The 17911-nt window shown below is 37.5% G+C and overlaps 1 protein-coding gene across 4 annotated transcripts in view; it reads left to right on the forward strand.

Moving 5' to 3' along the window:
• Window positions 1-261: 261 nt before the first annotated feature.
• LOC101826278 (casein kinase 2 subunit alpha' interacting protein) overlaps window positions 262-17911 on the forward strand; it is a 146326-nt gene continuing 128676 nt past the window's right edge. For 2 of the 4 annotated variants that reach the window (XR_005878890.1, XM_040750605.1), the window contains exon 1: window positions 262-468. The gene's annotated coding sequence lies outside the window, so the exon portion shown is untranslated. The remainder of the gene's footprint in view (window positions 469-17911) is intronic. The other 2 variants (XM_040750604.1, XM_005076763.3) reach the window with 1 other exon arrangement.

Genomic DNA, 17911 nt, shown 5'->3' on the forward strand with positions numbered 1-17911 from the left:
TCAAATAATGCTTAAGATGTATTTCCAACACCACTTCTGTGGTTGTTTTAAAGCTAGGTATACATTTTTATAATAAGAATGACGTGATCAGGAGTTGTTTATTCTGACTTTATGCACCAAATAACCTGACTGGATTATGTCACTCATTGCCTGAGAAGATTCAGTTACCTAGGTTTTTCTTTCCATGAGAACACACATTCCAATGTCTCACACAAGGTTCTGGAATTCATCTCCCATTGTGAAGTATACCTAGAGGTAGGAGTGGAGGCAGCCTCTTGCTCACACTCCGTACCCTCATCCACCATCAGGGAGGGTAAGACAGGAAGGCTCCCTTGGCATCAAGTCCAAAAGCAATGGGGTAATGGAGACCCTACACACAAGCATCATCACCAGTGATTAAGTGAATATCCTGGGGGTCACTCACAGCTATAGGGATGAAAAGAACCATTCAGCAGCTACAGTGTGGTGGTAAGTTTCCAACATTTTCACTTTTATCCAGAATTTGTCCCAGTAACTAGATCTCTGTTGTGAAGCATTGAAATATATGTGTATGTTCATATTTGAGGGCTTGTATTTGTTGTCTGTCTTTTGGTTCTGAATATACTGAAGACAGGTCAGTGACTAATTCTTGGTTCAGATATCTGCTTTTTCAATTAACAGATAGTTCTCATTAAATACAATAAAGTGGATTTATTAACATCCAGTCACATTTCCATGGCATCTGTATTTTAGGTAAATATATATCAAGATATCTGTAAAAACTGCACAGGTCCTGAATAGAAACAGGCAAAGTTTTCTTATTTTTATTCCCTGAGCAATATTGTGAAATTGCTATTAACATAGCATGTTTGCTCTCTGAGTTATTATGCATAAATTACAACTGTGTTAATGAAACTGGGTGTGCATGGGTTATATTCAAGTGCTGCACTGTTTTATGTAAGAGGCTGGAATTTGTAAATTTCATACCTACTACAATCTTTGAACAAATTCCCCATGGATACCAAAGGTAGAGTTTAAAATATGTACAAAATTGTGCCTATTTCTGATACACCTTATATAGCGTGTGCAATGAGAATTGATATATGTGTAATGTTAAAGCCCAGGGCAGAAAAACGTTCTGAATGAAATTCTGAATCATTCATACTTAAACTATTTTCAGCATTGATTTGGTACTCTTTGTAAATCTGTGAACATTGACAAACCATATAATTCTTGGCTAAAAGGAATGTCAACCAGAACAGCTCCCAATTATGGGGGTGAGAACTTACGGTTATTTTCCTAAATGGAGAAACACTTTACTTAGATCTATTGAAGTAATTTTTCTGTTCCTTTCTCCTTGATCCTTTGAGCCATTGTTGCAACTGTCTTCACTCACCATTTTCCATCTTGAAATAGAAAGCAGATATATTTAGACATACATTGAACCTGAAGAATTGAGTATACATTCTGCTATTTGTGAGGACACTGAATGGCTTTCAACTTGCTGGATGGAATATTTTATCTCAAATGCGCCACGGAAGCACTTGGGTTCAAGAGGTTCAGAGCTGTAATTACGACTCATTGAGACTATGAATTACAGCTAAGTAATTTTCTTTTCTTGTTTCTTAAGAAATGGGTACACAGATGTATGTTCTGAATACTTACAGAATCTTAATTGCCTGCTGTGAAGTGTGAAGTAGTATTTAGGAATGTGATTAAATGGGCTAAGATGTGGAGAAAGGAAATGTCTACAAGGGAAAACATTAGTTAATATTGCTTTGGAGGTGTGTGGTTTTGTTCAATTTTGTTAAAATTGTGTGTTTTCTATGTAGAGACTCCTAGAAATCAACTGACTTGTGATTGATTGTGATTGACTGTCATTCTCAAAGAATAGTTGCTATTTGAAAACTCCTTTACTCTTCACAAGAACACACATGTGAGCACCATGTCTTTTCTGGAACTGTGTTGCTCTATGATCTCAGTGTTATTGTAAGAAAAGCCATTGGTGCACTTGGGATTTGTGAAGTGTTCTTAATCTTTTGTAAATTCAAGAGCCAGTCAATAAGTTGTTAGAATTTGGTGGTTTCCATGAACTTTAAAGCCTAATGGATAGCCTCAATAGTTTAAGTAACTGCATCAACTTTCTTTTTATTTTAACTGAACATAATTTTTCCCATATAGTATATTCTGCTTATAGTTTTCCTTTCTTAATCTCTTCTCAGATCCTTCCCACCTCTGTACCTCTTCAACTACACATCGTCTTTCTTTAGGAAACAGACAATTAAAAACGAACAAGAGAAAAACAAGAAAAAAAACATGAGAAACACACACACACACACACACATACACACACACACACACACACACACACACACACCAAACAACGAAACTTATAAAAACACAGATTGGAAAGCCATAATATATAAAATGCAAAACATAGCAATATGAAAAAAATCTAGAAAAAGACCATTGAGTTCATTTTGTGGTGGCCATCTGCTGCTGGGCATGGGACATTTCTACCATTAAGAATGGTTTATGTGTACAGTGAGAGACTCCATTACAGACTAATTTTTTTTACAAGTTGTTGTCAGTTGGAGATAGCTTCTTGGTTAGAGGTGGAGACTTGTGTTCACTTACCCTCTCAGCACTGGGACCAATCTGACTTAAATTAGTCTAGACTCTGTTCGTGCTACCACAGTCTCTGAGTTCCTATGTCCATCAGTCCTGTTGTATCAGGAAGGCACTGTTTCCTCGCTGTCATCCATCCCCTCAGGCTCTTACAATCCTTCTGCCTCCTCTTCTGCAGAGTTCCCTGAGCTCTGAAGGGAAGGGTTTGATAAAGACATTTCATTTAGGACTGATTGTTCCAAGGTCTCTCATTCTCCGCACATTGTCCAATTTTCGATCTCTGTATTGATTCCCAAATACTGTAAGAGGAAGCTTCTCTGATGGTGGTGAGCAGGGCAGCAATCTACTGTTACAGTAAAATGTCACTAGGAGTGATTTTATTGATATGTTTCCTTGGTATGATGGTATTTGGTTTTCTTCTAGAGCCATGGCCTATCTAGTCTCAGATTCTTGGCCTCCTTAGCAGTGTTAGACATGGGTTCCATCTCATGGAGTGGGCTTAATCCAATCAGATAGTGGCTGGTTGCTACTACAACTTTTGTGTCACTACACTTGGTGCCACTGAGCAGCTTTATCTTAGGCTAGGGTTCTTAATTGACTGCTCACTGGTACATATTTATATGAAACTTCGTCTGCCTAATTACTACACATAGCTATTAAAAACCACATCTTAAAGATTTTGCCAATTTTATAATTAACCCATTGGAACCAATGTGTGCTAGATCAGAAAATTTAGGGTGTTGCATCAGGTTTTGTTAGTCTTTTGTAAATATCCTAGAACTTATGTGGCTACCACTTCTCATGTTGCAAGCTTATATGGATGCATATTTAATATTTAGTTAACTTTAGAAATCCATAGGAAGTTTAGCTAAACTAGCCAATTATCTTGAGACTTTTATATTAAAAATTTTATATTAAAAATACAGTATATTTAGGGAGATATATGGGTAAATTTTCTTAAACAGATTTTTTCTTAAAAATAATGTAGTTAAAATATATATTAAATGCTGATCTGAGCCATAATTGACATGACACATTATAAAAGAAGTTGTGAAAACAAGATGCTTATCTTGGAATCCCTCAGTACAGACTAATCCTGTATCTGACAAGAAGAGGTTTCTGAGTCTAGATCTCCATTTTGCAATGTGCTTCTTGGGGCTCTAGGCAACTCAAGTGACATTTTTGAACACGTTTCCCCATTGTCAGATAGGAAATGATAGACTGGAATAACTATATCAAACACCCCAAACCTCTTGATGTTCCATAGGCACTTGAGTCTACCTCATTATTATCATCTATAAGCAAGAAGTAGCTTAACTTTTTAGCTTCTTTTTGATCAGCACCAGAATTTTGACCCTGAGTAGGAATCAGATAACCTTGAGCTGTTTTCAAGCTTAGTAGTTATAGCATCAAAGTTTGAGACCTAATGACATTGACTTTATTCTTGAGAATAATGGAGTCTGAAGATGATGCTCATTCTCTGAAAATCATGTATTCCAGAAGATCATGTATTTCAGATTTAAGTATGAAGTTTGGTATTTTTGAAAACAATGTTTTGGTTTATAATCACATACACTGATGTATTTTTCTTTATTCTCTCTGTGTCTCTGTGTCTGTCCTCTCTTTCTCTCTCACATCTTCCTTCATCACCCTCCACATTACTTTTGAGGCAGTCTCTCACTAGACCCGAAGCTCCCTTACTGATGATATTGGCTTCCACTGACCTTTAGAGATTCTCCTGTCTCTGCCTATCTTGTTGCTAGGACCATAACTGTGTATCACCACACCTGTTAGTTGTGTGTGTGTGTTGGGGGAATATGTATGTAGCTTTATCTGGAGTTCCAAACTCAGGTCTTCATGTATTTGAGAATTGTTATCTTCTCAACTTCTATATATTATTTCTTTTTGAATAGAGGTTTGTATAAAACCATGTAATCAATTTGGTATTGTTAAATCAGATTGCTAATACAATATGCTATTTCGGGATTTGAAGAGATTTCATTTAAATGAAGTTTGTGTGTATCCTGTCTTTTGGATGTGTTAGCAATTGGTAGGCTGTTGTCTTATGACAGAACACAGAAGAAATTGAAATATGGCAGCTTCCCCCCCAATCTAGTTTTTAGATTAATCAGTTTTCTTTTCTATTATTAACATTTCTTTACAGGATGGTACACACTAAGAAATTCTGGCTTTTAATATTTCCATGAGGATAATTTCTCCAATGTTTTTGTGAGATTAAACTTTAAAGATTTATGACTTTTGATCAATTTTAAGAGCTAGAAACTTTGTGGTAGAAATTTAATAGGTACGGATTGTTTTTTATAGGAGCTACAACCAATTTCAAGTTATACTGGAAGGTATTCTTGGAATCAACAGAATCACCCCTGGCCCTGCACACATACAGGGTCACTATCCTTTTAATATCTGTTTATCATTTTCTAGTAAGACAAATGAAGCAATTTTCATCACCAACAAGCTTTTCTTGGTGGAAAGGATAAGTGCTTTGGGATTTAAATGTTTATATGTTTGAACTGTCAGTAAAAGCATGTGTTTTTTATTTTGTTGAGACATTGTTTTAAAACCCTCTGTTTATTCCTTGAGCTTTAACAACAATTATGGGATCATATTGAGCAGCTCATCAACTATGGGGCAGAAAACATTATCTTGCAGTGTAGAACAGATGAGCCCAGAATTTACAGCTAATCAATCACATTTGTTTTGTTTCATATAAAACATATTGCGTACCTACATGGATTCAATATACTGATTCTTAACATGCAAATTTTAAACACAAATCTATACATGTAATCTATCAATATGAAATCAATATTTATTTAAACATCATCTCACATTATGTTAGGAAGATAGGTGTTTAAATCTATAGGCAATAAGGGCAACCATACATATTTCCCATAATAAATTAATAATGAAGGGAGAGATATCATTACCACATTGTAAATTATACAGCAAGTCTTAGGTGATTTATTTAGTACATTAAACCCAGAAAATTTTGCTAGTTGTCAGCAATTTGTAATGCATATTCATTCCATGCTCTGTCCCTATCTGAAATAAAAAGTATCAGAATAGACTAATTCTGATTTCCTTTCAAATATTATATTTTAATTACACTTATGTTTCTTTAATCTTTTCAGCAGTCTTAAAGATTTGGAAGATGCTGATTAAAGCATTTCCTCTGATTAATTACATTTTGGCTTTCAACTGTTGTATTTTATTTTAAAATCAAGTATGCACACATTGTCTGGATTAGAGGAGCATCTGCTCTTCCCAGTCTCTGCAAATATTTATATAAATCTTACTGCCACCCGTTCCCTCCAAGTTCTCACGGCTTGGCTACTACTGATTGCATCTCCTCATTAAGCCGTCTTCAGGGTACAGAGATGTAAATAAAACAGAGGAATGGTCTGCATTTCTGGGACGTTTGTGCTCACGGCTTTCCATTCGGTGGTAGCTCTTGGGTTTTTAGAATCCATTTTGAAATGTTGTCTCCTTAACCTCTGTTTTCTTTAATTACATATGAGATCTTACTAAGGTCCAAAATATTCTGGATATGATGGACTGGCTCTTACAAGGAGGTATATACTGTTGTGTAACTCCCAATAAAACCAATACAACAGAAAGTTGAATATTTATTAGGAAAATTCAAGTAACACGCTAAGGCTGACTGGTTCCTAAATTTATTTTATTTTCTATATTTAATAGTTTTTTTGCTTTATAGAATTTATCTATGGGTTAAGAGAGGATATAAAGGTAGAGCCTTACCACAGGGATGGAATGGTTATACTTTATGACTGTCCTTCATCTCCTTCTCCACTAATTGTGGCTTTCAGAGGGGGAGAGTACTTTAATCTGGGGCTTTAGTTCATGGCAGGCTTTGATACAGAGGGAGAGACATCTATTTGACTTCATTTTACAAATTGTCCTTTGACCATGTAGACTCTGTGGACAGAATGAATTTTTTTTATTGCACATTTCTAAGACTGAGAAATTCTTTTCCTGCAGCTTTATGTAATTATGTTCAAAGGGGTTTGAATTAAAATGGAACAGATGTGTCCATCTTTAATTATGGTGTAACAAATTGTGTTACTGTAAGGCTTTATTAAGTGAAACGCTCATCTTTATGTAATAATGGGTCAGACAGCTTCAAAATGCTATCAGTGAGCGGAGTACTGCCTACTTCACTGAGAGTTCAAAAGAACGGTAAAAGCTCAGAGGGCATGTGCATGGAACCAGAAGAAATGGTGGAAAATATTTCCACTTGCTTTTTTATTTCAAGTCACATGTAAACAAGCATTAGAAACATACCATGGATATTAATTACTATGAATTATGAATTTATCTAAATAAGACAATATTTGACATCACAGATACATGGAAAGAGAAGTGAGATTATCCAACTTGGTTTTTAAAAATAAACCACTTTAAAGATTTTCTGAAGGTGTCTATTTTTTATTTTTTTATTTTTATTTGTATAAGAATATTCTTAAAACCAGGTGATTGGAAAAGGCTCCTCTGTTCAGGTCAGCTGTTTCTGTGGGTTTCCTCAACCTGGTCTTGACCCTTTAGCTCATCACTCCTCCTTCTCTACAACTGGATTTCAGGAGTTCATCTCAGTGCTTAGTTGTGGGTCTCTGCTGAACAAGGGGGAGCTCATGAACCCCATACTGACAGCTGGGAAACCAGCATAGGGCCGAACTAGGCCCCATCAATGTGGGGGTCAGTTAGGAGGCCTGGGCAGTCTATGGCATCTCTGGTAGTGAATTCCTAGAGTATGATTAGACTTTGGAAGCCCATTCTCCATAGAGGGATACTTTCTTAGGCTAGACACATGGGGGAGGACCTAGGCCCTGCTCCAAATGATGTGCCTGACTTTGATGATCCCCCATGGAAGGCCTCACCCTCCCTGGGGAGCAGAAGGGGGATGGGTGGGGAGTTGCTGGGGGAATGGGAGGCTGGGAGGGAGAGGGAACTAGGATTGACATGTAAAATAAGACTGTTTCTAATTTAAATTAAAAAAGAAAAAAGAAAAAAAGGCTCCTCTGTGTTCATCTCGCAGTCTCTTTAGTACCAACAGTGTGTCGCAAGCCTCACCCAAATCACAAAACCCTTGCCAACCAACCAACCAATCAACCAAATCTGAATTCAGGGTATTTTTATCACAATACAAAAGGAACTAATGTGGGAAGCTGCACTTTATACAAACTGACAGTTCTTCGATCAAATAATGTAGACTGATATCTTTAAATATTATTTTGCATATTTTCTCAAAATAATTCCATTGCTTGAAGAAAATTCAGACATAGGTTAATAAAAGCAACTGAACTGTTAACCTGAATCTCATTCCTTCCCTTGCTAATTGACATGGTCGATATGTTGATGGGTAACTAGTTATTTTAAAAATAATTATATGATAAGCTGTATTAGATAATGAAAAATCATTTAATAACAGTCATTTCCCAACTCAAATGCAGTGTACTAATCATTTTATATCCAAGGTTAAGCAGAATTTAATATAAGGTGATTCCCAGCTTTTTCCATTAGAGGGTTATTTTATTAATTATGAAAACATATTGATCACTTATTTATTTATTTATTTATTTGGTTTTTACGAGACAGGGTTTCTCTGTATTGTTTCGGAGGCTATCGGTCCAGCCTGGCCCCGAACGCACAAAGATCCGCCTGCCTCTGCCTCCCGAGTGCTGGGATTAAAGGCGTGCGCCACCACCGCCCGGCTTATTGATCACTTATTTTAATATCTACTGAGTTCATATAAAATACTGATTATTTTAAAATCTTGTATTCAGTGAGACATCATTAAATTTTCATCAGCGGGGACTTCCTTTAGAGTGCTATTTTTTTTCTAAACCCATCATCTACTTCTGCAAGTGTCCATTGGATGTTTTATACCAAGCCCTGAGTACCCATTTATATAATATGAAGATCTTCAGTATCTTGTTACTCTCCACACTATGATAGTTTATAACAGTACTTTTTAATGCACTGTCCTTTGCCATAGATCCCACAGTTGGAATTCTGGGGTTTGGTTCCAGGAAAAAGCTTCTGGGTATATGCTAGTTTTCTATAATTCCATTTTAAAATTATTTCTGTCACATTAATTCTCTCATTTCTGTCTGAATTATGTACATTTAAAACTAACATGTATGAAGATAATTTTGGACTAATTAATGTACTAATGTCTTCAACCAATATCTGAATTACCCTTAAAGGCAGAGAAATTGAGAAAGCACCATTGGGAAGAATTGGCTTCAATTAACTTTTGAGTGCCTTTCTTGGTTAATGAGGTGTTTCGTATTTTTGAGCATGTATGTTACTCATAAGGGATGACAGGATCATGTGAAACATACTCCTGAGATTTTAAAGAGTTACATAGACTTTTATATTCTATAACATAGTAGACATGTTTACCAAAACATCTAATTTGAAGGTGATTTCATAAACTAATCTTTCATTTGTAAATGGGAAATCAGATTGAATGGATCCATTGTCAAGTTCCACACCCATTTATTGGAGAGATCCAATCAGGTGGTCTTCAGAACAATTTATCAGTCTTGATTCAATGTCCCACTGAGGTGCAAGCTTACATTAAAAAAGGGTACATCCTCCATCCCAAGTATACACACGGACTTTGGACTCCCATAGAACAATGTGAGGTGCACTCTCACCCCGAACTCTTGGGGAAGGGTCTAGGCCCTGCCCTATATGAAATGACAGACTATGCACACCCCCATGGAGGGCCTCACCCTCCCTGGGGAAATGAGGGGATAACGGGGGGGAGGGCTCAGGAGGAAGGGAGGGAATGGGAGAGGGACCTGGAACTGACTTGAGAAGCAACCTTGTTTCTTATCTAATTTAAACTGGAAAATAAAATTAAAAAAAAAAGAAAAACACATAAACGCATGAAAACTAATGAAAAAGTTAATAGTGTTAATGAGAAAGTTGAATAATGTAGCCCCACACAGGAGAAAGATACAAGAAATAAATTTTTAGACATGCTTGAAAAAAAAAAGGGTACATCCTAAATTTATTTTAGAAATTTAGAAAAAATTCTACTAGTCTTGTAAGTTCTCCATCAGTGTTGTTTACTCCCAAGTTTCAACATTTTATCCTCTAATCTCTTAGTCCTGTGAATACTTTTATTTTGGAAAGGCTTTCATTATTTATTCACCCAACAAACCTACACTCATTTGAATTTGACTTTGTATGCAAAAAGTGTTAGACAAAAGGAAATAAATGTAAAGAGAATTTTGTAGTAGTCACTGAAGCTAGTTATAATTTTAATTATTAATATTTGTCTATCGTTAGAGATCATCATGGGATATAACTTTATTCATTGCTTGTCACAATTTCTTTCCTGTGCCTAATTCTGTATGACATTTGTTCCCATGCTATGGAAGTACATGCTAAGCAGGACCTATGAGAGACCTGGACCAATGAGAGACCCCAATAAACAGACCCTTTCTCATGGACAATGGTAGACAAGTAGGAGGGATTTATGGAACTATTGATATTATGAGAGGTTTTTATTGAAACTGAGGTATTAAGCTTTAAACATCATTATAGAATATGTAATAGTAATGATACTTCTCTGGTCCTAATCTAGTAGGAGAATTATTTACTATGTAGGTGGCTATAATATTGAAATTAGTGGAATGATGAACACTTATGGAAAAGTTGCTATTAGTATTTTCTGACTATGTTTGTGATACAGAGTAGGTGATACTGACATAACAGCTTCATTTAATTGATGAAGAGAGTCTTGAAAGTCAAGGAGTTGTGGAGCTAGTGAACTTCAGGACTGTCATGTTAGGTAGAGGCACGTGACTATGATAGGTGGATGTCACCAGTAAACACAGAACTCAGGCAGAGGAATGGTTACTCGGTTAGGTGGGTGTCACCTGTAAATATAGAATTCAGATGATACGAGAAGCAAAGCTAGAAAAGTAGTCAAGAATTGAAGAAAAATGATGCTCCCTACCCTGCTGGGAGGTAGTGATTGCGCTGGTCATTGTGGAGAAATGTGTTTTAGGGTCAAGTTGACATTTTAGGAAGATGAGTAAGGTAGCAGTGAAGGTAGAAATTAGAACACCACTGTGACAATGGATGAAATGGTTTTACAGGGTTTTTTTAATGTCCTGGTCAGAATGAACATAGAAGAGGGCAAAGCAAGATACTTCTTGAGTATTTATGGCAGCTGAGAATGAGGGGATCATTATTGGCATATGTTGAATGATTTTGGTAGATGGTGGAGGATCAAGGCGGATTCTAAAATGATAGAGCAAGTATAGATAATAGTTTCCAAAACGTTGACTGACTGTAACAGTAACAAAAATGGGTTCACAGAGTGAAAAGGCTTAGTTTTTGTTTGTTTTATGATGGGAGTGAGTTGAATATATGTGTGCCTGCACTGTTCTGAGTTCCAGAAAAAAATATTTTCCCAGGGTCAGACTTTAAAATGCCCTGTTGCAGGGAATCTGACTGATATCTACTGAATGCCTAAGAATCTCTGAGTTCAAACATTTCTACTCACTTCCAAACTACAAAGACATAAGGTGCAGGTCTTGGTTGGTGTCAACCTTCTGCCATGTTGGTTTTAAAAATATTTCTCTAATTTTCCTAATTTCTTTTTTAACTGATGGGTTATTTAGACAAGTGTAATGTTTTAAGTAATTGAAGATTTTCCAGATATCTTTATTAATTTCTAATTTATTTCTATTGTGGTCAAATAATATACTTTTTATGAGTTTTGGAGACTTGTTTTATGACTAGACTATAGTTTGTTTTGGCAAACACTCTGCTTTTGAAAAGAATGTGTAGTCTGGTGTTGCTTGGGGTGTTTCACAAATATTCTTTCACACTTTTGTGTTTGGGTTTCTTAATGTTTTCTGCAGCTAATTTATACTGTGTACTTTTTATATGAGTTTTCCTCTTTGATTTTAACATTTTCTTAATTATGTTGTTAATTTATTAATTTTTTCAATAATGTTTAATATACTGATAACTGATAATATTATTTATAGAATTTTTAATCCTTTGATTAAATTAGATTTGGACCTCACTTTTATATCTTCATTATCTCTAGTTCACAATGCAATTATAAACACTTCACTGGTCTCATAATTCTAATGTAAAATTGTTCATTCTATCTCAGTTCTGTTTCATTTACTCCTCTTCTTGGTTGCCATGGTTCTTGAGTGTTGGTAGGTTTGATCAACCAGATTCCATTGGATGCCACCACTGAGAATTTACCCTTCTAGTTCAGAAGAAGTTTTACGGTCCTATAATTTTTCTTGAGCTTTATTCTGGGGTTTACCTAAGCAAATTAAGTTTATTTAAGTGAATTAATTAAGCTGCTGCTTCTGACTTTTCCATTTTGGCTTGATCCAGAACTGTATGATCCAGTCTAGGGTTAGTTTTTCCTCATTACCAGACAGTCTTTCCCAAGCATCCACTCCATCACTGATGAGTCTATCTGTTGAGGAAAAGGCCCCTTCTTGACTCTGTGTTAGTGCCAAGCATTTTCTTAAGGCTTTCTCTCTGGCTTTGAATAGTTTACCCTTACATGTGCACATTTTTCTATATGTAGCATTTGAGGCGCTCCTCTGTCGACTTTTAGGGTTTTGATTCTAGGTGTTTCCCTCACTTCTGACATTGTTCCATGGACTCCAGTAGGCACATTCTCCTGCACCCTCAGGCTGTGGCCCCTCAGCTCAGGGAGACTGGGCTGCTTCCTTCCTGAATTCCACTCTGGGAACTCTCTCAGGTCAGTACACTATAAAGTTTGTATGACTCACCTCATCTTTCTGGGACCACTGGAATTATTGACTGGCATCCATTGTCTCAAACTTCCTCGTTTTATAACTCTTATTTTTGTCCTTTAGGGAGTGGGTGTTGCTTTATCTAGGATAGTAAATCTGGTCAGTGTTGCCACATCTTGATTTGAATAACAAGGTTCTTATTAGATTGACTTATAGTTTTTAAACATCTAAAGATATTGTATATGGGTTCCTATTTATGCTATCTGCCTGATTAGTAAGGGTTCTGAAGACTCTGCTAAAGTCTGAGAAAGGAGTGTGAAAAAAAAAACAGTGGAGAAGGTAATTGGTGTAGAAAAAGTCTCAAAGCAGTATAATTTTACATTTTTCATAGAAAGGAAATAATGGAGGATGTTTGAATAACATGGTGAAAGATTGCAATATGGTTGGTTATTATTTAGAGCTAATGTTGGTAATTGACAAGTAAAAGACTCTGAAGCAATAGACAGAGTACAATTACTTTGGAAAGTATTCAATTTACAGTTGAGTTAATTGTTATAGTGAAATACTTTTCCATCATTTTTTCAAAGTCTTGGCATTAGACAGAGAAGGTATTTGGCTGAATTTATCATGTATTATATGGGAAAAGGACAATATAATAAGACAGATTTTAGGCTAGCTATTGAAAAATAAGAAGAAAATTATTAAATCCAGGAGTAAATGAGTAAGCGATGGGTAACATTTATTTAGAACCTACTGTGTGCAGCACTCTCATTGTGTTTCATCTCCCGGATGATCTTAGTTCCCTCATGGCAAACATATTAGGTAAGTATGGGTATCTTTTGGGTTAAGCATAGTTCTGTTTTCTTTAGATGAGGAAATTGAGACCTTTGCCCAAGTTTACACAGTTAGGAAGTGACTGATGGAGGATGTGGGTCCAAGCAGCCTGATTTAAGAGCCCACACATGTAACCACCGACTATCTTGCCAATGAGTTTAAAATGGGAATGGATAAAAATGTGCAAGCAAGCTGGAAGGATTGGGGGTTGTGGTCAGAAAGCCGGATATTAATGCTAAGGATGCCAGAGACTGAACAGTTTGGGGTGACGCTGGACCTAAAGTGGGTGATGAAAGTAGAATTGAAGCAAATGTAATTGGAGATGACCATCTGAGAACTTCTGGGCAGTTTTTGATGATTCATGTTCATAGACAATAAGGGCACCCATGGTAATGGCTGAATTGGAGGTAGAGGCTAGACTAATAGAATTATATTTTTGTAACCAGCCATTGTTGATGATGTGGTGGAGTTTGGTAAAGGAGTGAATGAATCCACTCATTGTAGACCATAGTAGAAAAATCAGTTTATAGAGTGTCCACCAGGAAGAAGTGGGGAAGATCAGCAATAAAAGATTCACCTGGCTGCCAGATCCTCTCTCCACAACCTTCCTTGAATTCTCTTTTCTTCTTCTCATGGTCCAGTTTCCAATTTCATGACACATAATCACACTTACTCTGTAGAAATTTATGTGGAAGGCATCTTCTTTTCAGTTAGGGTTTCCACTATGCAGTTCTTGCTATACAAATGAGGGTTGTCCTGATTGGTTGATGCTTGACTCTCCTATGGGTGGCAGTCTATGCCAAAGTTGCTCTTAAGTCAAACTTCACTGGAGTTTTGGCTAGAAAGGATTTGTGACTTTCTTTTATGTACTTATTGGGGACATTTCCTAGATCAGGCTTTCATCATGGACAGTCCCTAATTGTGAGCCTTCTTTTCCAGCCGCGGACTTCTCTCTGTGAATAGTTTCTTCTAGGTCCTTAGAAAATTCACATTTACAACATTGATCTCCTCATGTTATTGGGAAATAGGAGTTGTCATATCTCTGACTGCCACTGACTGTAAATGGGTATACCTGCTTCTCTACTGGAATTATTTGTTGCCTTTCCTGAAGCAATCCAGGGTCCTCCTCAGGGATATTTTTAGTGTCATCATTTGGGACTTAGTGTCTTTGAACTGGTCTCTACGCATTACTTGATCTGACATTTCACTGATGGAAGCTTCAGGATATTCCAGGGACAGCTATACATTGATGTGCCAAAGTTTGTGGAATCATGTTCCTGGGTTGTTTGTTCTGTACTTGGGTGGGCATGTTCATGCATGTGTGCAGGCATGTATATATGTGTGTGTATGTCCATGTGCAGCTTGCACACATGTGCACTATAGAGCATTTGTGGAGGGCAGAGGACCAAGAGTGGGAATGCGTTATCTCCTTTCACCCTGCGTGTCTCAGGGATAGAACTCAGGCCATCCCATTGACTGTCACGTGCCAATTTAAAGTGGAAAAGCTTATCGCCACGATTATTACTAGCACCATGCTTTTGTAGAGGCTTGTTATTTGAGGGGAAGGTGACCTTTATCAATTGCATGTTGTATGCCACAGGTTTACAGTGTGGAATTCAGTCCAAAGGTTCCTGTGTTTTGGCAATATTTTCTTACTCTGACTTTGTTTAATGTGGGTGTTCTGCTCTGTGCCATGTATTCCTCACTGGGAAATTGAAAAAAGTAAACCCCCAAGGGTCTAGTTTAATCCTTCCTTTAAGGAGGGGCTAGAGGTCCACTGGCTGGAGCCGGGACATGGATTTCTTGTGGTTTCCAGGGACATTGGTTTAGATGCTTCAGTGGGTAACAGTGACAGGACAACACTGGTATTCCAGCTGAGTGTATGTGACATCCAGCTGGTGTCGCATTTGGGAATCATGCTGTCACCAAATTCTGTCACCAAGTTGGGCTGACTGAAAACCAAATTGTGCTGGCCTAGTATGAAATCCACCCATTCGTGTCAGCAAGTCTTAAATCTTGGTTACTGAATGAGTCTTGAAACTGAAAGGAAAATATTTCCTGGAGTAATAATTTTGTGTTCCCACGTTTATTTTTGTTATTTCAATTGAAGCACTAAAGTGATCACCGTTTTCTAGGATTAAGAACATGAGATGGGTGGGGGCTCCACTGAAGTGGATCAAAGGGTAAGGTAAGAGTGGAATTGGTTGTCTGGGCCGATGCCAAGGGGAAGGATCTTAGAGGCATGATTAACCTTGCACAGTGTGTGTTCTTTTTCACGAGTCTAGCCTGAGAAACATTTAGTTCACAGGAATGCCTTAGGACTTGAGGAGGAGGAGGAAAGTCAGACAGCTGAAGTGGGGAAGCTGAGTCTTCCTATGCCAGCCGTGCTCCCAGGGCCAGCCGTGCTCTCAGGGCCAGCAATGCTCTCAAGGTCAGCCGTGCTCCCAGGGCCAGCCGTGCTCCCAGGGCCAGCTGTGCTCCCAGGGCCAGTTGAGTTTTCAGGGCCAGCTGCATTCCCCGGGTCAGCCATGCTCTGAGGGTCAGCTTGCTCGTGTTCCCAGGGCCAGCCTGCTCCGAGCCTCGCTCAATGCAGGCTTAAAAGATATCCTAGGCAGCATGTGCCTGAAGAATACGGCCACTATGACATTGAGGGGAGTGGCTCTGTGCCAGGTGAATTTTATTTTTCATGCTTTATTGTTCTGTAATATTTGCAGTTTTAATGGAAAAAGAAGATATTCTGAGAAAAGTTTACATTACTTACCTTATGGTCCTGTAATAGCCCCAAGTCTCCGTTTTTAAGAACTGACCTTTAACTTTGTTGCAGGCAAGACTGCGGATAGCAGATTCCTAAGTCTAATCAGGCGAATGTAAACCATCATACCAACAAAGCACATGCTAGCCTTTTCCTCACTCATGAACTATCCACTTGATGCTGCTGAATGCTGATGGCATGAAGCAGTTCTGTGCTATCGACATGATTTGTTTGGTTTCATGGGCATATGATCCAGTGCTAATTTGCAGAGGCCTGTTCCCAAAAGCTCACTTGGATAGCATTTATTAAAAATGCAAGTCTTTTGACTAATGAATGGTAAGATGATAATATTTTGTCTTTCTTCCAAGTAAACAGATTGGATTCCAGGAATTTGAGTGATGGAAACAGTGACCTTTAAATTAGTTTTCAAGTGGTAGAACCCTTTCTGCTGTGAAAATGCATATACAAATATCTTGGAGAGCATGAGTCTCCAAGGGATGATGAGGAGGAAAAGAAGTGATGAGCTAAATAATATGGACTTCACATGGCATTACTAATAACATTTCTGTTTTATCATCTATTTTTAGGGAGGGGTTCTACTTTAATGCAGAACGTGTTATTGTTAAAACCCCTTCTAGACAAGTTGGAATATCTGTGTAACTTTCTTTTCAGTAAAGACTCCGCTGTTGTAGGTCTACTAGCTAGTAGGGCCTATTTAGGGGTATTGGAGACACAGTAGTAACAAGATACTGTGTCTACCTTTAACATGGCATTCTTGCTGGTAAAGAATGAGAATAACAACTAAGAATTTGCTTTTACTTCTCTTATTCTTCTCTCCTTGTTAAATTTTCTTTGCCAGTGTGTTTATGTTTGCCTTTGTTCTGCACCCACGGACATCCACTGCATCCATTTTCCTTCGTAACTGGAAATGTGTTCCAGGAGCTATGGGACCTTTGTCAATCGTATTCCAAAGGCCAGAAAGTGACTGCCCAAAGTATCTCATAATGTGGTAGCAACTTTCTCAGAAGCCCTGTGGACCTGTCAAAGGCTACCAAAACCTTGAGGGTGCCACTCCTGAGATAGACCCCAGAGAGGAGAATAAAATTTTCCCTTGGCAAGTCAGCCCCACCTCTGATGTATTTGAGTCCCCCAGAGACTCATGGCCTCCAGAGCAGAAAGAATGGCATAAAAACAAATTCATGCTTTTGGAGAAGGAAGATGGAGTAAAACTGATGTCCAGGTAACCTAACAATCAACATAAGAAAGAAAATGGTTATTGGCTACAAGTTCAATATAAGATTATTGATTATAAGTACTGATGCTGGAGCATAATGTAAAAGACTAGAAATAAGTGAGGTCTCACAGCATAATGATTTTGAATTCTATATTTTGTATTCTTAATTGCTTATATGTACAAAAACAGGTGTGTGTGTGTGTGTGTGTGTGTGTGTGTGTGTGTGTGTGTAACCAGATATTCTTCCTGCAGAACACGATTTCAGACACTGGAAAATAATCAAAATCAGTAATTCTAAAAGCTTGGCAATTAAGAGCAGGCACTGACTTGGGTCCAGTTTGCTACTGAAATATCAACCCTCTAAAGTAGAATGGTAAGGGTTGTGACTTTTGCTGTTGACGTTATGATTTTCAGAGGTGTAGAATCATTGGATATCTATGGTAAAATATTAGAAGCAGGGACATTAAATGAACAAACCAACCAACCTGAAATCCAAAAATCTGAGAATAATATTTATCTATATCCCTGACTGACTACTGTATATGATGTGTGCATTTAATCCAGAGAGCATCATGAAAAGGCAGAAAGAGAGGAGATGTGAATTTGTTGGTGAAAGATATGACTGCTTCTGGTAAGATGTTGGAGTTTCTCCCTTGTTGAGAGAGTCCTGCTGTCTGCACACAACCTGGG

Source organism: Mesocricetus auratus, unplaced genomic scaffold, assembly GCF_017639785.1.
Source record: "Mesocricetus auratus isolate SY011 unplaced genomic scaffold, BCM_Maur_2.0 Super-Scaffold_100008, whole genome shotgun sequence".
NCBI lineage: Eukaryota > Metazoa > Chordata > Mammalia > Rodentia > Cricetidae > Mesocricetus > Mesocricetus auratus.